This window comes from Rhamphochromis longiceps, linkage group LG6, assembly GCF_057381845.1.
Source record: "Rhamphochromis longiceps isolate RC_006_pf linkage group LG6, R_longiceps_female_GT1.1, whole genome shotgun sequence".
NCBI lineage: Eukaryota > Metazoa > Chordata > Actinopteri > Cichliformes > Cichlidae > Rhamphochromis > Rhamphochromis longiceps.
The window spans coordinates 28,789,236-28,816,267 of NC_140562.1; the positions used below are offsets into that span (position 1 = coordinate 28,789,236).

Here is a 27,032-nt window from a genome sequence, read left to right on the forward strand (position 1 = left end):
TGCAGGATGTGTTAAGATCCGATGAAAGGTAGAGGCACCAAAAGGTTTACTGATTTTTTTTAATTTGTTGAAATATTTCAAAACCTAGAGCCCTGCACCATCTCCACAGACATCCTTTGGCTTAGTATTCACTGTATTCACACTTTCAAAACAGAACTGGAAAAAAAAAAAAAACCTAAACCTTTAGACTGTTAAGGCTGAAACTGAAAATCAAACTGAGTGGACCAAACAAACCCAAACAGCTCAATGCGCCAAATCTCTAAAAAAAAAAAAAAAAATTAACAAAAGCCTCAATACTAAACAATGATAGAAATTATTTTTTTGTATGTGTTCACCTTTATCAGGATGACTCTAGAAAATATGGCATCCACTGAAGGTCAGATAAATTACTGAGCAGAGGACGATCAAAGGTAAAGGGGAGGAGTCTATGTTTTTCCTCTAAAGCTACTACGCAGTCTGTGCTAAAGACAAACCAAACAGTAAAAAAAAAAAAGTTAAAAAAGAAGTGACATTACATTATATATACACAACCAAATGAAAAGCAACAACACAGAAAACAAATAAAGTCACTAACACAACAAAAAGCAGCACAATGTGCACTTTAGTCTCAGCTTAGCTAGCACTGCACAACCAGCGCTAAATTGCACACTTTCGACACTCAACCTAGAACAAGCTGAAGCCACCCTCCCCCTCTCTCCATCTGTCTCTTTCACACAGACAGACACACACACACACACACACACACAGAGAGAGAGAAAGGCGCTCTCTCTGGAACAGCCTCTCCCTCTTGCTCATGGGCTGAACCATTCTGCTGTAGGGCGGAAGTGGGGGTGGGGCGTTCAAACAAAGAAAATTTTACTTTATTTCTTTTTGAAGTAATACTGCACTTTCAGAATTACCAAGGGAAAACCAGAAGTTTTTTTTGGTTTTATCTAAAATACTACCGCTAGAATGTTCTAGACCCGCTGAAACGTCTTTAATGTCTTCCTAAAACATATCAAACAAGCCAGTTAAGCAATTTTGTACCAAACTGTGTATACAGTCTATTGTTTTTATTGAATGTTAAAAGATTATCTCAGCAAAAAAGGAAAGAAAGTGTGTGTATATATCTTTTATTGAGAATAAATGGTGCTTTCTTAGCCCCAAAGTATCATGCTAGCTGCATCCAGTAAGAAAAAAAAAAAAAAAAAAAAAAAGAGAGCAGAGTCTGACACAATAAGCAGCCTCTACCCGCCCAGCCTCTCCCTCAGCAGGGAGGGCTGCTGTTAAATGAGACTAAACCATTCCTATGCGGGGGTGGTTCCTCTACTCAAGAGGAACAAAGAACACACACCTAAAAATATAAAATCAAAAGCCTACATGGTTCATTTTTTTAATCACTTCTTCTAATTAGGTTTGCTTTGAATGATTCATCAAATTAAAAAGAACTATTTATGGTAATTTCCTGATTTGACACAAAAACGACAAAATAAGATGAAGTAGGATAGAAATACAATTTTATTTAAATTGTCATTCATATTCAACCTGCACCTGTCTTCATCAACAGCCCTCTTGCCAGAGTCAATAAAAGCTTGCAGTGCACTCTTTGCCTAACCCTCCTTTCTTCCATGACAGAAACACAAAATGGCCACCAGCGCTGCTGCGAGGAGCATGCAGAGTACAAGCTGGATCAGATCACATAACAAGCCCCACCCACAAAAAAAGAAGGGGGGAGGGGGGAAAGCAATGCGTATCTGCAGAAATCTTGATATGCATACGTAGATCTTGAGGAAACAGCAAATTTGACGACTGAGTGTTATCTCTGCATGTTAGTGATCTACTGTAAATCCTGGTTTAGCTTATTTTTGTTACAAGAGACCAGAAGTCTTGTGCTCACTTGCTCACTACCACCCTAAGCTAGGATTGAAGAATTAAGAAAATCTCGACAACCTCAAATATTGCTAAATATTTTATAAGTCTGAAGAACTGGGTAATAAAATAACGCCTTTTCTCTTTCAGACTGCCGTATGTCCTTCAACCAGTAAACCTGAGACTTCGCTGTCTAAGCCTGTCAGACACTCAAGATGTTGTTGGTTTTATTTTCTGATTAACTATACACTGAAAAAGCAATTAACTGCTATCTGATATTAGACATTTTTATGAAGGCTAAATACTGTGGTGGGGGGGGGGGGGGGGGGGGGGGAGAGATAGATGTCAGCCAGTGAGGTCAGAGCCTGCATTCCTACATTACTGCGCAGAATGCGCAGTCTTCCCTTCCCCCACCCTCTCCTCCTGCATCTGGATTCAATGAAACCTAAAATGGCCACGCTGATCTGCTGTGCGCAGGCACACTGAGCTCTTACTGCCTGCTACACCGGCAACAAGATCTCATGTTTAGTAGGAACCACAACAATAACAAAAAAAATCATATGTGGTAAAGTCTGACCAAAACATTTAATGTTAGCTGAAGTGATTTTATATCCTTAAACACAGGAAAAAATTTTCAAAATTCCCCTAAACAGGTAGCAACCTTGGGTCTATGGCTGTCACACAATCTAAAATATTCGTACACAAATTCAATCAAAGCTTTCTTAATATTATAATACTAGGACTCTGAAGCTCCAGTTTCCAACCACAGTGGATGGAAAAGTCAGGTGAACTGGAAAATCTGAATCACCCAGAGGTTTGAGAAAAAGTGCGCAGATGTTTGCTCTGAGATAGTGTATGCATGCCAGGAGAGGTTCCAGTCTGCCAAGACCTTGAACAGGGTGAGATGTATAGAAAACATTTAGATGGATACATTCAAACGTGGACACTTTAGAAGGGAAGAGCACGTCCAATACCAAAACTGTTAAAAGGAAAAAATGTGTTCAAGTACACATGATGGTACTGACGATACTTTCCAGAGAAACAGGTGCAATTACAAGACTTTATCCTTGAACACATTCTCGATATGCTGTCAAATTCATAATTCATCTATAAGTGGATGCAGTCGCAGTTTGAACTCACTCAGCGACAGCAATAAAACTGAACACAGCCCATCAGGTATAGTCTGCCACCTGCCACAGTCAGTTTTTATGCTTTCCTTATGGATTTAGTTTTCACTTTTGTTCAGCAGGCATGTGGACAGATCAACTTGGGGACCAAGCTATTGCCACTATATTTGATCATTCCTCTCTCCAGTGGGATTCCTTTATCTACATATATCCAGCTATTTGCCATCAAGACAGTGTGTGACGTTCCTTTAACTGTTCCCTTAGCTGAAAACCCCAAAGCGCATAGTAATAAAAACAACACGTAAAAAAATAAGGAAATTACAGTAGAAAATATAAATAAAGTAGTCTTGTAGTAGTATTGTAGTAGTAGTATTGTAGAAACCAATTTCTGAAAAGTAGTCAAAAGAAAGGAAATTTCTTTTGACATGATTTTAACTGTTGCGTTTAAAAGCACTGACTTTTTGCCTACCATTTCTCAAACATTGTACGCGTGATTGTGCCTCCCCCCCCTTCTTGTGACAAATTAGACTCCAGCGAGAGCTGGGTAAAAGGAAAAAAGGGAAGAAAACTAGGGAAAGGGTGGGGGTGGGAGAACCAGGAGATCCATGTGAATCAGGCAAGCTGAGCGGGGTTTGTGTAATGACTACAGAAAAATGCTATGGATGGTTACAAATACAAAGTGAAGTACACCATCCACCAAAATAAAGTCGACCTTAAGTTAATTTTAAGGCATTAAATAAACAAAAAATAAACAAAAACAATAACCCCACACTTTTGGTTAACTGCAGAACCAAAACATCTGCATGTAGTTGCTCCATTTTATTTTTTCAAGAGTCTGAAGGCTGTGTGGAATAATTTGAGTTTTGGTCACATTGTATGAAATAGCTACAGCTAGCACACAAAGTCAGAGCCACAGCCTGACAACAGAGCACCGAACCCCTCCCCCACACCTGCAGTCGGCTCTCTGGAGGTTTACAGCCAGGCATGGACTAAACCATTTCAGGAGTAGGGGGGTTCTCATAAAAAGGGAGGGAACTATAAAGATAAATTACAATTTCAAACCTACCTAAATGATTCAGACTCTATAGTTACATATTCAGGTCTAAATAAGTCTATGCTGAACAGGAAAAGATTTGTTGTGTGTTCTAGTCCTCTTGTGGAGGCAGATATTTTACCCTTGGCTTTGAAAGACCTGTTCATTCTCCTTAAGCTTTTTGATCAAATTTTACTTCTGTCTGTTCTGCAATAACTCATCCTTGTTTATGTCTAAAAGTGGGTTTTCTCGGAAGTTTGCTGCGTGGTAATAAAGTCCAGAATTAAGGACTCACAAATCCAGTATTAACAGCTTCCTCCTCTCTGTCTAAAAACAGACATTCAAGCATAAAGAGGCCATGGAACTCACACACTGTTTTCTGTGAAAAACTTTGCAGGACACAGCTAAAATTTCCTGACTCGATAATTTAGACAAGTCAACAAGCTAGCAACTTTGACACTTTTCCATCCCCCACTCTATTCCTTTGATGGGCTGCAGTGAATGCTAGAGCACAAAATGGCTGACTGCCTGAGAATGCCTTTTGTAATTAATATAGCTAGCCTTTCCCCACATACGCCTGTTTAATACCACTCTATTTTAAAAAGAACTATATTTGTTTCTCCCCTCCCTGCTGGTTTGTATAAACAGAAGACTCTTTTTAAGTATAAAAGGAGAAGACATATTCTAATTAACATTCATTGGACCCACAGCAGTAAATGGTCATTTCAATTGCATTTGTTGACATGTTAACATAAATTAGCCAGCTTCATAATTTGACAGTATTTATAGCAAATGTATTTGTTAGCAATGTCTCAAAGTATTCCTATTTGGCTAGGCTACAATAAAATAATAGTATTTGTAAAGTACTAGTACTTTTTCCCATATATTTCTCTCTTTTACTTCTGAAAAATATATTTGTGAAATATTGGTACTTTGTGGGTGGCATGAAGCAACCCACAAGCACACCGAGTATTACAATGGTAACTGTAAGGTAAGAGAGCTAATCCTGCTTTTGCAACTAACTTTCAAGAGAATGCGTTTTCTCGTGTTTAAATTGTTGGATTAATCTAAATCTAAAGCTTGACTGATAAGAAATTAATAGCTGGGAACAACCCTACCTTGCTCCAGATTCTTGCTGGAAGACTCGATGACACTTGGCAGACACCAATACAGATTCAGTGGACTGACTGAAATGATGTATGGACGATGGCACAATCCTAGGCTTAGCCTATTTAGTAAATGTAGTAAAGGCTAGCTCACCTTTATGAACGTGGTTAAAGTCCAAGTGCTCCAAATTAAAGGCGGAGACATTTTCCCTTTCACTAGTTCTACTTCTTATTTAGAACCAAACCTAGCTGGGTCAAGCATACCCATTTCACATTCACATATCAAATATCACATATAATTAAATGTTCAAACTATAATGGCAAGACCTCTTCCCAGTTGAAAAAGCACCAAACCCCTACGCTCCCTCCTGTGATGGGCCCACGTATAGCTTTTAAGTTACCCTGCAAGGCTGAACAGGTGACTGGCCTGTCCCTTAAGTCATGATTTTACTCTGTTGCAGAAGCGAACATCGACAGCTGGAGACCTGACAGTCAAGAAGTCATTCTTGTTATACTTCTTGGACATCAGCTAGAATTCTGCTGCCTGAGGAGCATATGTAGTTGGTGCATTTTAATGTAAATTCTCCATGGACGTGAAACAGGAAAGCACACAAACCCTCATGCTAAACATGTGACTTCAAAATTTATGTAATTGAGATCGGAGCGGACACACTGACAAGGAGAGTATAATTCCTGCTTTAGAGACAGGATGAGGAGCTCAGTCATTCAGGAGAGGTTTAGGGTAGGGACAGTACTCCTCCATGCAAAAGGGGCCCATTGAGATGGCTTGGATGGTTATTCTGACACATCCTAGATGAAGTTTTTCAGGTGTTCCGAGAAGTCCCTGAGATAGACCAAGGACACACCATTAGGTCGCTTGGGAACAGAATCAGCTGAAGGAAGTTACGTTGTAAGTTACGACATAACCAGAAACTCCTTTTAATGCTACACTGTAACCTTGCACACAACCTGACATGCACCTCCTGAGAAATATAACTAACTAGGTTGACAGAGCCCACAACAACTTCAGTGACATGGAAGGCTATGGTGATCTTTCACAGCACCTTGGCCAAGAGCCTTCCATCACAGTTACCAATACTGCAGTAGAATCACGTTTGACAGCAAATTTGTTGTGACTGGAGAAAACAGATTAATGCTCTTAGCAATCGTTGCAGCAGTGGCCTGGTTACTCTGACAAAGGAAACACGGTCGCTAATTTTCTAGTGCTGCAGAATTACGCTGGTTTGTACACCTGTCATCTATTGACTTTCAGGGATGTTTTAAAGTATAACAGGAATCAAGCCTGAAGTCCACTGCCAAGTCCATGTGTTGTTGGTGCATCGTAATGTAATTTGTCCATGGACAATTGCACAACATGGAGAGTTATGCGGACATATGTACCAACCTTTATGTTCACTCACTGAAGATGAAATTCTCAGGCATCAACAGATGGAAAAGGAAAAGGTTATCCAGGCTTTAATCATGATTATACTCTGATGCGGAGCTGAAGACCGGACGGCTAAGTAGCCATTCCTGTTATATTTCTTTGAAATCCGCAGCCTGGGCAGCATGTATAATTAGTACACTGCAAAGTAAGTTTTCTGCGGATGAGTCCCTATGGTCACAAAAAACAAGAAGGCACATGGGTGTCCGAATGGACCCTCGAGCTAACTGCCTTATGACAAAATTTCCTTCAGTAGATATATAGTAGTCGACTAATCATTGCTGTTTTCACTACTCTCTATCAGAGTTACTAGTCGTTTGAATAAATTGTTAAAATTTTAATAGATTCCCAATCCCATGAAATGATTGTGTCCTAAATGTAATGCAGTCACCTGCCACAAGATGGTGCATAGTTGTTTAGAAACACCTTACATTTGTTAATTTAGGTCTGATCTTTTTGTTAACAAAATTAGAATGAGATCACAGATACAGGCCATGGAAATTAGCTTTCTCCGAAGCATGGATAAGCTTTCCCTTCGTGATCGGGTGAGGAGTTTGTCATCTGAGAGGGGTTCAGAGTAGAGCCCCTACACCTCCACATTGAGACATCTGTCATCTCCTGGGTAAGGTATTCCGGCCAGGAACCTGCCGGGAGAAGGCACAGGCGTACACCCAAGATATGCTGGAGAGATTACGTCTATCGGATGGCCTGGAAGAGGCTCGATGTTTCCCTGAATAAGCTGGAGGAGGTAGTCAGAGGGAGGAGACACAAATCTCTCTGAGACTGCATCAGGAAGGGTATCCAGTAAAAATATGCAAAATAAAACATCGGGAGTTACTTAATGTGCCAACTGTTTGTGAAAAGAATAGCTGAACACAGATTACAGGTTTTACAGTTTTATTACTGGCTAGAGTGCACAATTCGCTCAGTGTGGCCAATGAAAAATATTTTCTACCTGGGTAGTTGTAACTTGCTTCAAGCTTTTTGACCAGTTTGCTTAAAGCATTCCTTGACCACCATGTAACAGTATTGGTAATATTCATCAAACATTTGCTCCTTCTGTCATAGGGAGTGCAGCTAGTGAGTGCAGTTATGCACAGTCGAGTCTTTTTTTTTTTTTTAACATTTCGGTCGCACATCCCCTGCTTCATAATCTGGCTGTACTTGACAGTGTGTTCTTCTTTAAGTGGTGAAACAAGTTTCTTGTTTCCATTTTCAGTGGAAACAACATTCTTTACATATTTTACACTACTACTTTATTGGAGGTTGCTGAAGTAGCTCCCTTTTTAAGTATTAAATCATCACCTGAGACTGGCAGGCAGCTCTTGCTATCAGACATGCCTGGGATTATCTCTTTGTTGCATGACCTAGACAATGTATAACCATAGTTTTGCTACAGCAATGATATTGAGATATGACACTTATCATGTAATATATATTCTGGTATTGCAGACAATATGACATTACACAACCCTACAGACCACAAAACCCTGACTAGGTGACTAGATGTTTATCTATTCTGTTAAGAAACCGAATGGAAAGCCAACTAATCATTACGGCTGCAATTGTGTGGAAAAACCCCCAAACTAGGAGACAGTGTAGCTTCTCCTGTTTAATGGTTTACTATCACATTTCACTTATTAGCTAACAAAACTAAAATGGTGTTCGCTTAGCAAGCATTGTCATAACATTATAACATTAAGTATCAACGCAACACATTAACGTAAATCTATAAAACTGACCCATTCAGATTTGATATCATAGATCAAATCTGGGGATTTAAATATTTATGAACTGCAGTTTATGAGCATTTAAACTACTGCTGTCGCTTTGCACTAGGGCTGCCATGATTAGTCAACTAGTCACAATTACGTCGACTATCAAAATCGTCGACAACTAATTTAGTAGTCGATGCGTTGTTTGAAGCTTTGTAAGATCCCAAAAGACGCAGGAATAAGTAGCAGGATTTAAGAGTGTAATAACGGACTGAAACAGAAGTTGGCAGCACTGCATGTACAACGATGCCAGCTGCCTTTAAACCCCAAAGAAGAAGCAGTGTCCGGTATCGTAGCTGTGTCCAAATTCAGGAACCGCATCTTCCTGTGCCCGCATTAGTAGGCCAATTACCTTACAGCGACACGACGAAGATTGTCCAAATTCGAAGACTCCGACAAATGCCGCCAACAAATGCGTCCTTTATTTCCCAAGATTTGAAGGATGGGTCGGGTGTATACTTCGTAGCCCAACCCTGTCCCAGAATTCATAGCGCATGCCAGCTCAGTTTCCAACAATAGCGGCAGCTAGTTAGTTTTAATATTACTCTTATTATTCTTTCTGGGTCACAAAATAAACTTAACATATTTTCAGGCGAGAATGTAGCTGTGTAAACTTCAAACACCAGCTCAGTGTATCAAGACACCACATATTTTCAAAAGTGCTCCGACGTTTTCAGAGACGTCTGTTACCCACCAGCTCGATAGCTAGCCCGGGTTCAAGGCTCACTAGAGCCGGTGAGAACACCGGACTCCCGGCAAATCGTTTTCAAACCCACTGCCATCTTTCGCTACTCAGGTTAAACATATATAAGTCACTTAGATAACTTAAAATGTTATTGTTTGGTTTTTTTCAGTATTTTCTTTGTTCCTGAGTAAATCGGTTTGGCTGAGATTAAAGTTATAGTTTTTACACAGCTGAATAAACGTCAAGCAGACAACTGATTATCAGAAGTGTGAGATGCTCGAGAATATACTCCGGTGTCCTGTTATATTTTAGATAGCAAGGAGCAGACGACTGAGATTATTAAGCTTAGAGCTGGGCGATAGAACGATAACGATATGTATCGCGATATAACTTTTACTCGATAGAGAAATTAAGCTATCGCGATAGACCTCGCCGCTCTTGTCCTCTTAAAAAAAAAAAAAAAAAAAAAAAAAGGTCAGCCAATCCAAATTAAGTAGCGCAGAGCCGAACCAATCACAGCCGCAGCGTCACGTGGCGTGACTTGTTACATACAGCACAAGTGCCAAGCCGCACGTGTGTTTGTTTGGGAAGCAGCCAGCGGGTAATGGAGCCAGCGCGTAATGGAGGAAATGAGTGTGCCGACTAGAAAAATCAACCGAGCGTGACCGAAGAGAAAACAGATGATGGTTCCAATGCCGGAGAGATTGTCGAACGGAAGAGCCATAGAAGTTCCGTAGTGTGAAGGTATTTCGGCTATTTCAAGTCTGACAAAAAAACAGAGTAGCGTGCACTGTAAATTGTGCCGAAAACAAGTCTGGAAATACAATAAACTGGTGCATGCGTCACACTGTGCGCCACGTTATTGTTTCGGTGAAATGAATTTCTACAATACTGTTACTGTTAATTCTACTCTCTGCAGTGTTTAAATGCTTACATACACACACAGTTACTGTCCCTCCACACATACGACTCGGTTCTGCTTCTATGCCCCAGCTTTGTTTACTTTTTCCCACCGAGGCTTCTAGACTTCTGATTGGCCAATATTTCTGCACGGTTAGGAATCTAGCGCCACCTGCTGCTTTGGCATGTTCATAGCAGCGTTTTCCTTCATTTCTGCCTTTATGTGTGGACGGGATTATTTTTTAAAACGAAAAAGGAAAATCTCCGTTTTCAAAAATACCCGTGTACGTGTGGACGTAGCCTCAGTCTCTGACTGGAAGCGCTAATTCGTCATTCGGCTTTTGTCAGACTAAAGTAACTGTTAAAACTGTTTGAAAAGCTAAGCTATACAACAAGGAGAGATTGAGAATTTCCTTTTAGTTCTCAGTTTATTTGATATTGACAAAAGTTAGTCAGTTTTGTCTGTTCTTCTGTAAAACAAACTAAGATTTATTTTTAGAATTAATATTTTGTTTCTAAGTGGAATTGACAATTTAGTCTGTTTCGTTTGTTCTATTTTGAAACTTAAACGCTTTAGCGGCTGCCTTTTGTGTAGTTTGCAATATTTGCCTTTATTTATCTGAAAAAGTCTCATGTTCCTTAAGTACATCTACCCTGTTGAACTTATTATGGGAAATAAATATTTAAATATAAACAAGCTGCTGATTATTTCACATTTTACTTGTGAGCAACGGCACATTTAAATCTTACAAATATAGTTATTTGGCTTATATCGTGATAGATATCGTTATCGCCTGAAATGAAAAAAACATATCGTGATATGAAAAAATCTCATATCGCCCAGCTCTAATTAAGCTCCACCGAAAAAATCTGCAAATTTCATTAAAATTTAATAAACTATCATCTTGTCTCTACTTTTAGTTAGCACATACCTTAAACACTTAAAGCTGTAAGCTAATGATAGTTAAACAAGAGCAGATGCATGCTAGTGCAATAAGCTGTACGTTTTACGTCCAATGGATGCATGATCTGATTAGTCGACTAATCGCAAAAATAATCGGTGACTAGTCGACTAGCAAAATAATCGTTTGTGGCAGCCCTACTTTGCACAGTCTGCATTTAAGTTTGTTTTCTGTGAAATGCTTTCGCATTTTTTAAAATCTCAGTTTCCATTTTCTTCCGTCTTCCTGCTTTGCCATTCGCCTACACTTCTTCTTTGTTAATATTGAGTGCAGTCTTGCAGATGGAAAATGTGATACTGCCCCCATACCTTCCTGCAGTGTATTGCAGTTACAAAAACACATTTATGTGGTATGTATATGACGCGTCAACAATAAAATGATGGACTAACCACTTTTTAATAGTCGATGTCATAGATTATGTCAACAAATTGTGGCAGCCCTACTAGCCAACTAGTGTTTCTGATGTCTATTAGCAAGGGGAGTAACATCTATACATCTAGTTAAGTAGTCGCGCATATCCCTATGTATCAGCAACTGAACTTTCTAAATAACTGAAATATAGCTAGGAGGCCTGTACAGGTAACTTGAATACATGAGAAAGACTTTAGTCGCCTAGTCTGAAAACTATTGTAAGATTCAGTGCTTTAGGTAATGTTAAAAGGTCAATTTTTTCTGTAATTTTACAAATAACTTTCCTGATATTTCAGTCTTTATTTGCCACATCACTGCTCTTCTGTGTAACATCCCCTTAGTACTCATATTGCTACCAGACAGCTACCAGGATTAAATAATTACAAACAGCCACAACAAAATATGAAGCTGGAAAATACGCAAGTGTAGCATGTCTTAAGCACAAACATTCTCATTTTAATAGGATAAAAATCTGTGTAAAACCTGACCACTTTTTTATTGTTATTATCATCATCATTATTATGTGTGAAGTACAACATTACATCTGAAACAACCAAGATTTCTAATCAGCAGCACAACAAGACATCAACGACGAATAACCAGCACACAGAATTTTGAACCTAGATCACATTTCTCATCTCTCTCATTTTCAGCCCAAAGCAAAGGAACCGGCTCCAACTGGCTGAAACCGGTTCTCATAGACTTGGCATGCTTTCAAAATCTCACAAACAAGGGCAAATTTTTTCCTATTTAAAGTTAAAAATACAGTACTGGAAGCCAGCATCACGCCTGACCTAACTTCCATAAGAATAATTTCATAACATAACATGTAAATGTCAGAATCTGTAATTAAATGAGAAACACACAAACTGATTTGCCTTTTCATTGTGGACAAATCAGTTATGTCTCTATATTTCTACATTTGATTTATTTGATCAATCTATTAAGAATTAGCTTAAATTTCAATAAATAACCATGGTGACATGGTTTTAACCATAACTACTATGATATACCAACATGAATACCATTTCATGTTGAAGTGCACCGCTTTGTAAGAATTTAAGATACATAACAAATAATGTCACACAATAGCAGTGGCACGTATTGAGAGTATTGAGAATCAATATGCATTTTGTCACTTGACCAGTTATATAATGTGATATATTATTTTTAATTATTTCTCTACAGAAAATGCTGCAAGATACAAGTATGCTCTGTGTGACATGGTACAGTGATGTGGCCTACCTGAATGGCACTTTACGCCCTTGTCTAATATACACATTAAAATTTCAGATGAATCTGAGTTATGTCATCAAATTCTGCTCATATTTATCACTGAGGCCAAAAACTCTTGGCCTATAGTTGTCATGAGCCAACAGCTGCACAGTGCCGACTTACATCTGGTAGCAAACATGTATAAACCAGGACTGCTGTCACACTAACTCCCCCTTTTCTCCACATGGAGCTCCCCAGAAGGTCTCGATTTTAATGATAGAAAACAAAACAAAATATTTTTTTATTTACAATCTTAAAATCTTAATGAAGCTAGCTCTACAAATTGCTGATTTATAAAACTCAATACAGACAATCTTACACGGTATAAGAAGTTAAATAAATTCAGCAAAGTCAAATATAACATCTACAAGAAAGCTTTTGAAAAATGTATGTGGCGCCTTTAAGGGCTGCTTCCTCTTCTGCAGATAAAAAAAAAAAGAGACTGTAATGAATTACAAGTGCACCATGTGAGCACTGCCGCTGGGTGAAGCGGGGGAGGTGAAACCAAAAACAAGGCCATACCATGTTCTAAAAGGGTAAAAACCAAATATTAAACTCTTAATTTTCTCTGTTTCTATGGACACGGTTATCAATAACATTATAACGGGGAGTTGGAAAATATGAAAGACTCCAAGTCTGAAGACAGATGAAATTGCCCAAACCACTTGGTGCCTGATATTTTATGCAGTTCAGAAATCACTCCGCTGGCCTTATATCTATTCTGCGCATCAGTTCACCAAAACCAAAAACAAAGTGAGATTTCTCATTTGTAGTAAATTTGTGTGATAGGTCAAAGACAAAACCTGCTTAATTCTTGTCTGATGAGATCGACTTTAGGCCACACCCACATCCTAGGACAGTGGAATGGAAAATTACTAGACTGTACCACTTTAAACCAAGAGGGGAGGGGTGCAGCTGCCTCTTACTCACATTAGCCATTATATTTTTCTATTCTATCACATTGAAGGCTCTATCTAGATTGCAGTTTGATAAGCTACAGCGATTCCTGCAAGTTTATTTTTTAAATCGCTAACTCTTCAGTAAAGCTGCCAATCCAACGACACAAAACAGAGTGACATAGTCCATTTATTACTTTGGCACTTTCTTCATTAGTTTCTATCTCAAGATAAACAACTACACATTAAGATCTGTCATTTTTTTTGTCCCTCGCCCAAATTACCACCTTTGCAGGACACTGATTATGTCTGCAGCTTCCTAGCACCAACACGGCACAGTCGCTACACTGATGTTGTAGGACTGGCTTTTAATGTCTTGAAGTGAGGTATGAACATACCCAAGACACAAATGTACATTTCCAGTTGTGAAATTTGGGAGAAAATTCATTATATTTTTGTAGTTTTTCCCACCTGAAACAGTTTGTTACGAACAAAAACAGTGACAATGTTTAAGTAGCTTTTTGCTGTTTGTTTTAACATTTAATGTCATATTAATCAGAATTTTAAAAATTTGCCAGTGTAATATTATCAATTCTATGGTATTAGAAAGTAATTAATTTATCACTGGCCACTGCCACTGCTAGCTGACATTTTTTGTTTTACGCATTTCTAACATATACGAAGCTAACCTGGAAGTGGCTTCTATCTGACGGCCACCAGAGGGTGACAGTTGTGGTTGCAAAAAGAACCTCTGGTTCTACAGAGATCTATGGGGGGGAAAAAAGTTTATTTTGACCACTAAACATTTTCGTGCGGAGTTTAGGGCTTAATCGAGCATTCTGTTTTTTTGCAACCGAAAGGGCACCGGTTAAAACACACATCCAAACTGAATACAATCTTAAAGCGAACACAGGTAAAACTACAAACTGTAGCATAGCATATTACTATTACAGTAATTGCAAAAACCTGGATTACAGGAAAAGCACAATAAATAGCTACAGCAAAGTCAAATATAACTTTAAACACACACACACACAAAAAAATAGGTTGTGCCTTTAAGGGCTGCTTCCTGTTCTGTAGGGAAACAACAGTCTCTGTAATGAATTACAAGTGCACCATGTGAGCACTGCAGAAGTGAAGAGGGGGAGGTGAAACCAGAAACAAGGCATGATTCAAAAAATTAAAAGCAAATATGAAACTGTTGACTTTATATTAACTGATTTTTTTTAAAAAATATGTAAGATGTTGGAAAATATGATGAAAGACTACAGCACTGAAAACTAAGAAATTGCCCAAGACATTTGGTGTCTGATCTTTAGTGCAGTGTAATGATCATGTACATCTTTCCATCTTTCCACCAAAACCATAAAAGGTGGAGATTTCAGTTTTCAAGTAAAGTCACTGGCAGGTAAAAAAACCAAAACCTGCTCAACTCTTGTCTGATCATTGACTTTAGGCCACACCCACATCCTAGGAGAGTGAAATGGAAAATTACTGGATTGTACCACTTTAAACCAAGAGGGGGAGGGGGCGGGTTCAGCTGCTCAATATGAGGAATGCAGCTTTCTCCTACTCACTTCTAGTCACTTTAGACAGCTAAGTTAAAAAGATTATACTGTAGCAGTGAATTTAGGGATACCATCTAGTAAGAGCTAAAAAACTTTTGTGGATATTATTTTTAAAATAAAAGCCACATTTTCATTTAGCATCCACAGAAGATCAATAACGGACGCCACAAAGCTTTTTGTTATGTCAACATGCTGATTATATTCGCTGCTTCCTAGCACCAACATGGTGCAGTTGCTACATTGACTTTGTAGAACTTTACCTAAAAAGCCATAAAATGAGGTACAAAAACATCAGAGACACAAGTGTGCATTTCCACATTCTGAATTGGGAAGCAAACTTAAAGTATTTGATTACTGATGAGATGTAAGAACTCTTTCTTCAATCAGCAGATAGTAAAGCGACTATTATTTATATCAGCTGTCCCCAACCCCTGGGCCTCGAACCGGTACCGGTCCGTGAGTCGTTTGGTACCGGGTCGCAAGAGTTGAGGCTCAGGTGTGAAATGTATGGTTTTCAGGGTTTTTATCGGTTTTCAGCGTTATTTTGTTATCGTTTTTATCGTTAACTCGGTTTTCCTGGGTCTTTTCACCTGTGTTATGAATAAATCTTTTTTTCGTTACCGGTACTAGTTTTATTTTGTTGTATTTATCCGCGACACATTAAAGGCCAGTCCGTGAAAATATTGTCGGGCACAAACCGGTCCGTGGCGCAAAAAAGGTTGGGGACTGCTGATTTATATAACTAAAGATAAAGGTGACTTGTTTCACAACGTTTATCAGAAATCAAGGAATAGACATGTAATTTTTTTAAAGCTCAAATGTTCTAAAATATATGCTGTATGTAATTTAAAAAAAACTACCTGAATAACAAATGTAAGATATATCAGCATTCAAATCAATTCACAGTTTAATGCTAGCATACACGGATGTTATGACTCCAGACTGGTTATGCAAACGACTTTTCTAGCACACAAAAAAACGAATCGAATATAAGCCATTAGAGAATTTTTTTTTAAAAATGTCTGTAAATAAAAGCTGCAAATAAAATGTTTTCACTCCGTGATATCGATTAAAAAAACCAAAACAGTATCAATATACCATTATTCATTTAGCGAACACTGACACTGCTAGCTGACAGGGTTTTCATTATGCATGTCTGCTGTAATCCCGGTCTGTAGGGGTCACTGTTGCATTGTATGCAGCCAACTACCAGTAACAGATTTTTTCCCCTAATTCATATCAAATGTTTCTGTTCAGAACCACAAGTTCCATAAAGGATGACATTCACTGCTATTAAATAAAAGTACAAATAAGCTGTCTGGGTAGCATGCTAACTGCAGTACCTCGACTCACCGAATTTCTCTACGCTGTCCGCCGACGTTCCCGCGATTTTAAGCTTCGTTCCGTACGGTCCCCTCCTCACCCGCTGGTGTCCAAACCAACTCTTACGGACCCCCTGTGTGAAGCGCCGATGCTCTCGGGATGCGTTATGAGTGCTGCATCAAGTCCACGTTCTCAAGATGAACCGGGGAAACTAGTGAGCTGTGCCACAACAACAACTGTTGTGTTCGCGGATTCAACCGACTGCTCCGCGCCCCCTCTGACTCGCGAACAGACTCCTCCTCCTTTCGCGCACGCACAAAAAAACTCCAACGGCTGACGTTGCGACCGGGGGAGAGGGGGTTTGGTCGTTAAACGACTAACGGTCGCGCAGTCCAGAGATGCAGTCTGAGTGGTTCACCCGGTTTTTTTTTTTTAAAGCATCCTGTTGGTCACCGTGCTGAAGTCGGTAGATAAAAGCAGGCAAGGTATGTATATGAACCGCTGCAGGATGTTTTAGGTCGGTTAGTATGGAGGATATGCAGGACTCAAAGAAAATGTGCTGCAGCTTGTAGTTACCCTGCAGCAGGAGGAGCAGGTTTGAGACAGAATCACAGAGCCAATGAGTGGTAGAGAACAGGCAGCTGAACATTGGCATGGAGGGGGAGGGGTGTCCAGACAGAGCCCAGAGACATTACAGTGCTAAGGGGGAGGGGTTATAGGGAGGGGGAGGAGCCTTCTGCCAAACAACAGCCTGAAAATTTGTCTGTAACCTAACTACAGACAGTAGTGTGATTGTAGTTTTATAAACCTACACTCACAGTTACACAGACCTGCTGCATCGGCAAGCATGGTGGTTATGCAGGGTGTTAGGTACATTGAAGTGTTGCACTTTCTACGCGGAAGTGCACACATGAGAAGAGTCCACCTGAAGGTCCCAGCGAGTAGTTATGTTATGTTATGTTATGCTATTTATTAGAAACAACAGTCTTTTTGCAGTCATTTCCTTCTGAGATCACAAAGCATTAATTCAGGTCAGCCATTTTGTGCACTCACTTGTGCTTGAGGAACTTGCTGTTCCCCAAGAGGCCAGCAGGGGGTGAGTTATAGTGGTCTTATATTCTCATGTTTGTTGGTATTCCAGAAAAGGAATAGCTTAAACCTTTGCACCTCGTGTTGTCTGAGTCCCTTTGCAGCAGAATCCATGTGATCGGGAGCAGGGGAGCTGGTATCTGTGCTCTCCAAGAGCCTGCGTGTCTCTCTCTTTCTCACACCCTTTTGCACACCGACATGTCTGCAGTGCTGGAGAAAGCAGCCTTGAGCTTAGACAAGTCACCCCCTGTGGTCAAATCAGCTAGGCTACACTGTAGCTTAGTTCTCATACATTGATATTGGGGCATAAATTGAACACACAGCAATAAAAAACGTTTACATTTTCCTTCGCTTAGGCAGTACAAGCAGCCTGAAAATAGCCTGCATAGCTGAAGCTCTCAGTTTGGTGAATCACCGTTTAGAGTCCTCAATAAATCATAACACGCTGCTTTGATGGTAGAAGTATTTTTGCATAGTTACCCGTGCAAGTGAAGGAATAAATTCTTTTAAAATTAGAGTACTTTTCAATTTATTTGTCGGGATTATTTAAAATTCCTAATGCTGGAAATCTCACTATATCGGCAGGTGAGCTTGTATGTTTCGGCAGAGTTATAAAGCTGTCTGTACACATGCCTCTTTATTTAAAAAAAATAAATCTCAATAATCGCATTTGTTTCACTCTGTCTTTACACACTCATTTGTAGCCACAAATTTGCTTATTAAAACCCACAGCAGGCTTGACTTCCTGCAGTAATAAAAAAACTACATTTGTATGCATTAGTTTGAAGTACTCACACTTTCACATAATACTTGTTGATAATTGTGAGTTCTTGAGTGGTGTTTGTGTATACATGTATTTATAACAGGGTCCATTCTTCTCAAGCCTTAAAGCAGAATTTTTCCATGTTCCCATTTCCTCCAAATATACCTTTGGTAAGATTTGCAAGGTTGCAGTCTCAGCTGCCACCAGTCTCTCACCTTAATCGAGCTTTCAGAAAGGCGTTGGCTTATCCAGAGGTCATCTGTGCATAGGTAAGGTCTCCCTTTACCGATGCTGAGCCGGGTCCCTTGTCATCATATGGAGTTTTCAATTGGCCTTTCTGCCCAGCAGTTCTACAGTGTTCCTGTTAATTACCGTTATTAATGATATTATAATAGGCTTTTAAGCATCAGTTAGCTTAACTCGAGATTTCCTAAGTAGGAGAGCAAAGTTGGAGTGGTCAGAAAATTTGTCGGTACAAGTCCATTCACCCACTTTCTTCAGGGACGCCAGCGAGCGCTGGAGCCTATCCCAGCTATCATAGGATGACAGGCGAGACACATACATGAACTGTATGAGACCTAATGAGTTAATTAATGCTGACTTCTGAGAGTTTCATTGAATGTTTGGGATGGGAGTTAAATATATAATGAAATGACACATCTTATTTCCCCGAAGGGCTTTATTCATTTCTTTTTACTTTGAAATTTAATAAACGTTTAATTTGCCTTGAGGTGTCCAAACTTCTGCATGTATTGTAGTGCTTGTTTATAGCAGAAGGAGATTTTGGGTAGGCATGAGTAACAGACACTTGTTTTCAGTGTATAATTTTATTGACTTTGTGAAGCTAACCTTAAACTAACAAGCTAAATATATAAATCTCCACAAAAGCTATGTAGTCTGTTTCAAATAGAAACAATTCTGGAAGGACAAACAATTCTGGAGGATCATTTTTAATATCATTATATTAAAAATATTAGTTTAATACCAAAGCCCACATTAAATTTAGCTTTAACCACCATCCGCACACACTGTTTTTAACCTCAGCTGAACATGATAAGTCAGCCACAAAGCCAATGATAAAGAAACTGTAGCTCACGGTAAACCACAATCATGATCTGCCAGCCAATTTGTCTACATGGTGTGCCAGATCCTTTAGAGTCTCCGCGTAAACAAGAGAACGCCAGAAAATCATATTAAAAATTAACTAAAGTTCTTTATGAGCACAACAAAGGGTGCAAAGTTTCAAATCGAACTTTAGACAGTCTTTAATTTGCCATCTTCCCAAGACAAAGTCCACGTAAGGTCAGTTTACGCTAATACGTGTTGGTAATAGTCTGGTTGTCATGTGCTTCCTGCATTCAGTCAGCTTCCTTCCCGAAACGTGTGGTATTTACAGTAGTGTAAGCATGTGGGAAGAGGACTGTTTCCACCCATGTGCCTCATGTCAGAGAAGTGTAAATAGCATCCCAAACTGAGTGCAGTCCTGCAGATGGAAAATGTGATACTGCCCCCATACCTTCCTGCAGTGTACTGCAGTTACAAAAACACATTTATGTGGTATGTATATGACGCGTCAACAATAAAATGATGGACTAACCACTTTTTAATAGTCGACGTCATAGATTATGTCAACAAATTGTGGCAGCCCTACTAGCGTTTCTGATGTCTACTAGCAAGGGGAGTAACATCTATACATCTAGTTAAGTAGTCGCGCGTATCCCTATGTAGCAGCAACTGAACTTTCTAAATAACTGAAATATAGCTAGGAGGCCTGTACAGGTAACTTGAATACATGAGAAAGACTTTAGTCACCTAGTCTGAAAACTATTGTAAGATTCAGTGCTTTAGGTAATGTTAAAAGGTCAATTTTTTCTGTAATTTTACAAATAACTTTCCTGATATTTCAGTCTTTATTTGCCACATCACTGCTCTTCTGTGTAACATCCCCTTAGTACTCATATTGCTACCAGACAGCTACCAGGATTAAATAATTAAAAACAGCCACAACAAAATATGAAGCTGGAAAATACGCAAGTGTAGCATGTCTTAAGCACAAACATTCTCATTTTAATAGGATAAATACAGGGAGAACCGGTCAACCGAGGATGCGATCGCCACAGTGCTGCACACATTACTGAAGCACTTGGAACACAGGAACACCTATGCACGGCTCCTCTTTGTAGACTACAGCTCGGCTTTTAATACCATCCGGCCATACAAACTCCGTCCCAAACTCCACCAACTGGGACTTAACTCCTCTCTGTGCAACTGGATTGTGGACTTCCTCACTAACCGTAGACAGAGTGTCAGAGTGGGTAAGAACACCTCTTCCACCCTTGTGGTCAACACCGGTGCCCCTCAGGGGTGTGTTCTGAGCCCTCTGCTATACACTCTCTTCACCCATGACTGTATTTCCTCCTGCGCGTCCAATCTCATTGTTAAGTTTGCAGATGACACTACAGTGCTCGGACTTATATCCAACAATGATGAGACAAACTATAGGACAGAGGTGCAACAACTAGAGTCATGGTGCCACGACAATAACTTGGTCTTAAACACCAAAAAGACCAAGGAGATCATTGTAGATTTCCGGAAGAGGGGCCATAACAACCATCTGCCTCTCTTCATTGGCAGTGAGGCGGTGGAGAGGGTGAGCAGTTTTAAATTCTTGGGGGTAACTGTGACCGAGGACCTGTCCTGGGGCAACCATATCACCTCAGTTGTACGGAAGGCCCAACAGCGCCTCTACTACCTGAGGAGACTGCGGAGCGCACACATTCCCAGATCTCTGATGTTGAACTTCTACAACTGTGCCATCAGCAGCGTTCTGACGTATGGATTTCTAGTGTGGTTCCCCAGCTGCACCAAGGCCGATCAGCAAGCACTCCAGCGGGTGGTGAAAGAAGCTGGCAGAATTATTGGAACAAGTCTGCCAGAGATCAGTAATATCTTCCCCACTCGCTGTCTGAGGAGGGTGCACAGTATCCTGCGGGACCAACATCACCCTGCGCGCCACCTTTTCCATCTGCTGCCCTCAGGGAGAAGGTACAGGTCTATACAGGCCAGAACATCCAGACTGGCCAACAGCCTGTATCCACAGGCTGTGAGGCTCCTGAACTCTCTGCCCCCCTCTCACGGACAATAACCATATCCAACTTCTTAATAGCAATGAACTGGTCTGCATTGGTGCATCATATCTTTATTCTCTTCCCCCTCCTGCCCCCCCCCCCCCCTCTTTCTTAAATAGATAACTATCATATCTGATATCATATCTCACAGTACAATAATATTGAATGGGTTGCATTGTTGTATTTTGTCATGTTTCTCAGGTCTTTGTCTGAATTTCTACGAACATTATTGCTAAGGATTGTCTTATTGCATTGGAGTCACACTGGGTTAAATATGTACACTTGGGTTTTAAGGGGTATTTATTATTTTCTTCTTTTTTTGGGGTTGTATGGAAGCCCCAAACGCAATTTCATTGTTCTTGACAATGACAATAAATAAATAAATACTAAATACTAAATAAAAATCTGTGTAAAACCTGACCACTTTTTTATTATTATTATCATCATCATTATTATTATGTGTGAAGTACAACATTACATCTGAAACAACCAAGATTTCTAATCAGCAGCACAACAAGACATCAACGACGAATAACCAGCACACAGAATTTTGAACCTAGATCACATTTCTCATCTCTCTCATTTTCAGCCCAAAGCAAAGGAACCGGCTCCAACTGGCTGAAACCGGTTCTCATAGACTTGGCATGCTTTCAAAATCTCACAAACAAGGGCAAATTTTTTCCTATTTAAAGTTAAAAATACAGTACTGGAAGCCAGCATCACGCCTGACCTAACTTCCATAACTGGTTATTCCATATGGATTTGTGAAAACAGCTTATGTAAAACACTGAATCTGTTACTGAAATGGACCTTTATAAGAGTAGAGAACATATCTCTACATATGAGCAAAAATAAAATGCAATAACACAAAGTTTTCAAACCACACCCAGCATTGACCCGCCTTCTCTTGATCTCATAGGTAAAGTTTTTAAGTTATCCAGTAATGCTGCACTAATGAATTAGACTAACTATTCACTTTAGCTAAAGTTATTAAGTTAGCTAAAGAGTTGGGATGCTGTGTAAGACCTAAATAAAGCTAAAATACAAAGGTTTGGACACCGTTTTGCATGTTTCCCTACTGTAGGGGTCTCTGCAAGCATACAGAGGGGGTACTCTGAGAGGGTCCAAGATGACAACTTTGGAATTCTACTAGAAACAGTCGATCATATTTGTTGTCAAAGCTGAATTCAGGGCAAACTACGCTAAATTAGCGTTTTTAGCTAGCAGCTACAATAAGCATAAAAGTTACCGTACGGCTATCATTTGTTAACATGACGCTTGTTCTTATACATGTAGTACATTTATTACCAACCTGAGAGTTCATCCGCTGGTCATTCGACATGACGAATGACTTCTGAAGTCTTAATTCAGCTCAAGACGCTGTAGATTCCCGTCAGTAACACTTTCAGTCCGCTAGTAAAACGTAGTTCTATTAATCTGCGCTTGAACCGGAACCGGATGTAAGTTCCAAAAAACTGAATTTTGGAACTGAAATTGAATTGTAGAACTGAAACTGAATGGTGAGAAGTGAAACTGAAAGTATTCGAGAGCTGAATTTTTAAAGGATAAAATGCAGTTTCAAAGCAAATCAATTCATTTTCAAAATCTAAAATTCAATTTCAATTTAGTGATGATCATTTTCAAACCATAAATTCAATTTCAAATTAGACTAATTCAAATTCGGTTTTCAAAAGCATTTATTCAAGTTACAATTCAGATTCAGTCTGAGCAATTCAAATTCAAATTTAACTTATTCAAATTCAGTTTCTGATGGCACAGATTTCTGCCCATACTTAACTTCTGTCTCGCTAGCTTGCCCTGCGCTCAGTGAATCTGCACTCGACTACTCCGCCTAGGCTGCACTGTCGAGTGCAGCTTGCCCTGCGCTCAGTGAATCTGCACTCGACTGCTCCGCCTAGGCTGCACTGTCGAGTGCAGATTCACTGAGCGCTCAACACAGACAGCATCGTCAGAAGGAAAGTTGATAAAATAAATTAAAAATTTTGTATTGTTCGATACATATGCGTACCGAACCGAAAGCACTGTATCGAACGGTTCAATATCGATACGAATATCGTTGCACCCCTAGTATTTATACACAAGCATTCATATATAGTCAAATAATTTAAAAAAAAAAGTTAATTTACCTGTTATTACCACACACCAAATCCGGTCGTTGGTACTTGCTGGCTTGTGTAGCCTCTATGCAGTGTTGCCAACTCCTCAGTAGGGAAAATCGCTATTGGCTGTCCTAAAAGTCGCTAGAAGTCGCTAAATGATGTCATCACCTAATTTGCATAATTGGTCATGCTAATATAATTGTAACCTACGCTGTTGGAGAGAGAAATAACATCGTGGAAGAGACATAAAGTGAGCAAAAAAACGTCCTAAATGCATTTAGAATTTATTTAGAACTACAAATTAAATTTCTTTTAGCAATTATTGTTTTTTAATGTCACAATTCCAACCCTGCTCCTTTATCCGGGCTTCGACCGGCAAAAGTGACTCGAAATAGGCACTCTAGTGGAGTTACGTTATGTGTGTGTGTTTATAAGTAGTTTTAAACCTTGTGATCCACAAAACAGCATAACAGTAAAAGAAGAACTGACTGCGTTACAGTCAGTGCGGGAGCAGCGGCTTCGCTCATGTGTGGTTCATTTGCAGTTTGGACGCATAGGTGTGAACATCTCCTGCAGCTGGGGGAGGACTATCCTCCGCCCGTGAGCACTTTAGCACGGGTGAGGTGCCCACGGCAGCACCGCTGCTTTTTGAGAGTAAGAGCAACACGCCCTTTCACGTCAAAAAGTCGTCATAAATAAGTCTCCAATAACACCAGAAAAAGTCGCCAGATTTGTCACTAGTCGCTTTTTAGGAAAAAAGTCGCTAAGGGGGTCTGAAAACTCACTAAATATAGCGACAAAGTTGCTAAGTTGGCAACACTGCCTCTATGTAACAAAAGCTCAACACTGCCCCTAGCATCCTGGAGCACTTCTGTTTTGTACGTGTTTTGAGTTTTTATGTGCTTCTGAGTTTTTACGTGTTTTGGAGTTTGTACGTGTTTTTACGTGTTTTGGAGTTTGTACGTGTTTTTATGTGTTTTGGAGTTTGTACGTGCTTCAGAGTTCGTACGCGATTTGAAGTTTGTATGTGCTTTGTCTGTAGGGGCCACCGTAAATATACTTTTATTTATTCACTCCACATAAAATGTAATAAATAAATCATATAATACAAAAATCAACTATTTACATTTCAACTTTTAACTATTTAAATTTTCAGCTTTTTCCTTTTACAAATTTAAAGTGAAACAACACAAAACACTGCAAACCACAACACAATTAAATATAAATTATAATATGAAAACAAAAAGAACATGCATATTCTCTGTCATATGGACCTGCATGAATAAACTTTCTGAATCCTTTATCATCTGCAACTGAAAATAGTTGTGGATGATTACCAGTGTTGGGTAAGTTACTTTAAATTAGTAACTTAGTTACATTACTAGTTACTTCTATCAAAAGTAACTCAGTTACTTCAAGTTACTCGTTACTTTCAGAGTAACTAGTTACTAGGGAAAGTAACTTTGGTTTTACTCAGAATTCTCTTGTTAATGTGTTGCTTCCGTAACTGGATACCCAGCAAGATTGCCAGTCTTCTAGCTTGCTTACATGCCACAAGTGCACTGTGCCACCTACCAATAGAAAGGAAAAAATAATGTGCACATTTCCACGAGAGAAATCCCACACCTGATTCTATCCTAGCCTGCTTTTTACATCCAACACAAAAACTGCAGTCATGGTGCTTTTGATTGTACTCAGAACTCGGAAATTCTGCCTTCTGAATAGGAAGATGTAGGCAACACCAGACTGCAGATGAGCTGCATACAGAGCTGGACTGGGACAAAAAAATCGTCCCGGGCATTTTGACTAGAGACCGGCCCACCATTATAGGAAAAATCATAAAGCCTTTGAATGAAAATAAACGCTGTTGTGACAGTGATGTACACTGTTCTGATGGTATATATGTATCAATCTATCAATTGTTTGTTGCAAGACTCAGATAATTATTTTTTTAAAAGTGAGACATTTTAAATGAGAATAAGAAAGTATTTTCTTGTGCCCCCCTTTTCCTTTTAATGCCCTACATGGACCCCTGGCAACACTTTGCTAGACCCGCCCCTGCACAGTTACCAGCTGTCAGCTACTTAGAAAAGGATCCTGGTGTTATTTGTCTCTCAGAAACAGTTCATAACTTCCCTTCAACTCATTCATGTTAACTAAAAGGTAAGTCTGTTTCTCCATCACAGCTCTGATGATTCAGGAAGGACATCTCCTGGTTTCATCTTCATGTTTCCCTCTCATCACATATTCAAACCGATATCATGACCAGCAGGTTTACAGCTGTGGCTCCAGCAAACATCAGCTGATACTAGAAATTAATATTAAATAAATTCTAACAACAGCTGATCAAGCTTAAAAGTGCTGCTGTTGTTTTCGTGGTTAGTTGCTGGTTCGTCTGTGTTGTTTCCCCTCGGTCTCCCTGCATCTCTCCATGTGTATTTCCTCGGATCTCCCTGCATCTTCGTTTCTGGTTTGTGTTGTTAGTTTACCCAGTTTAGGTTTCCGGTTTCATGTTCACCCACCATTGCTGTTTGTACCCACTCCTGTAAATAAATACTCACCTGCACCAGAGCTGCCGCCTTTTGGGTCCTTTCTCCAACTCCACACGGCTTGCCCTGGCAAACCGTGACAACCGCGACATCCGCTGGTTTCCTCTTTCTGGCGCAAAGTGAGCGACAAATAAACAAGAGAGAAAAGCCGATCAGCTGATCATTGATCAGTTTCATGATTGAAGTAGAAACAGGAGAGGGAGGGTGAGAGGATGAGAGAAGAAGAGGCAGCTGTGCAGCGTAAACACAGAATAACTCCAGCTTTGTGTCTTTTTCATTGTAGCTGAAGTCCGGGACAAAATGTTCTTTTTCACCTCAATACGAAACGCGTAATATTTTCTCTGAATACGAGACGATTCCGTTTTTTACTGGATGCTTGGCAACTCTAATAATTAACCTTATGAACAAAATAAAGTTCAACATCAGTAACATAGCACCCACCCAGCTGTATAGAAACTCCGTCATGCTAGCTAGCACGCAGTACGAAAAAGTCAGCATAACGAAAATAAACTCCACCTAAACTTGGTTTATATCTGACCCAGATGGACTGCAGGTTATAACTTCTTACCTGAAGTTCAGTTCACCTGACACTCTCGGACCAGCGGCCGCTTCGGGTCTCTCCTCTTGGCTCCCTTTTCCTTCATCCACCTGCTGGCCTCCACCACTTGCTAATGTTATTGAATCTGTGGAAGCTCCGCGATAGCCACCACATGAAGTAACGAATAACGAGCCTATCTAAATCCCAGTAACGAGTAACGCGTTCCCGGTTTTGGCATAATAACTAGTTACTGTGCTCGTTACCACAATAATAACGTAGTTACTGTTAGGTTTTGTATTGTTGATTGTCATTTATGCTTAGAAATATCTACTTATATATGCTTAGAGTTTTATAATTAGTTGTAGATTGGTAGAGGTTTGATCCTTGATAGTCTGCAAACTTTGTGTGCATTAGAGAGCACTCTGGGAGCACGAGAGAGGTCGTACCTTGTCTTATTGTTTTACAGTAGGATTAACGTAGCTACGTCTGTTC

The 27,032-nt window shown here is 39.7% G+C and overlaps 1 protein-coding gene across 5 annotated transcripts in view; it reads right to left on the reverse strand.

Moving 5' to 3' along the window:
• Nucleotides 1-16,976, reverse strand: part of atf7ip (activating transcription factor 7 interacting protein) — a 31,136-nt gene extending 14,160 nt beyond the window's left edge. For 4 of the 5 annotated variants that reach the window (XM_085410090.1, XM_085410087.1, XM_085410089.1 and 1 more), the window contains exon 1: nucleotides 16,384-16,976. The gene's annotated coding sequence lies outside the window, so the exon portion shown is untranslated. Of the gene's footprint in view, nucleotides 1-16,373 lie in introns of all 5 variants that reach the window. The other variant, XM_085410086.1, reaches the window with a different exon arrangement.
• Between the last annotated feature and the right edge of the window lie 10,056 nt (nucleotides 16,977-27,032).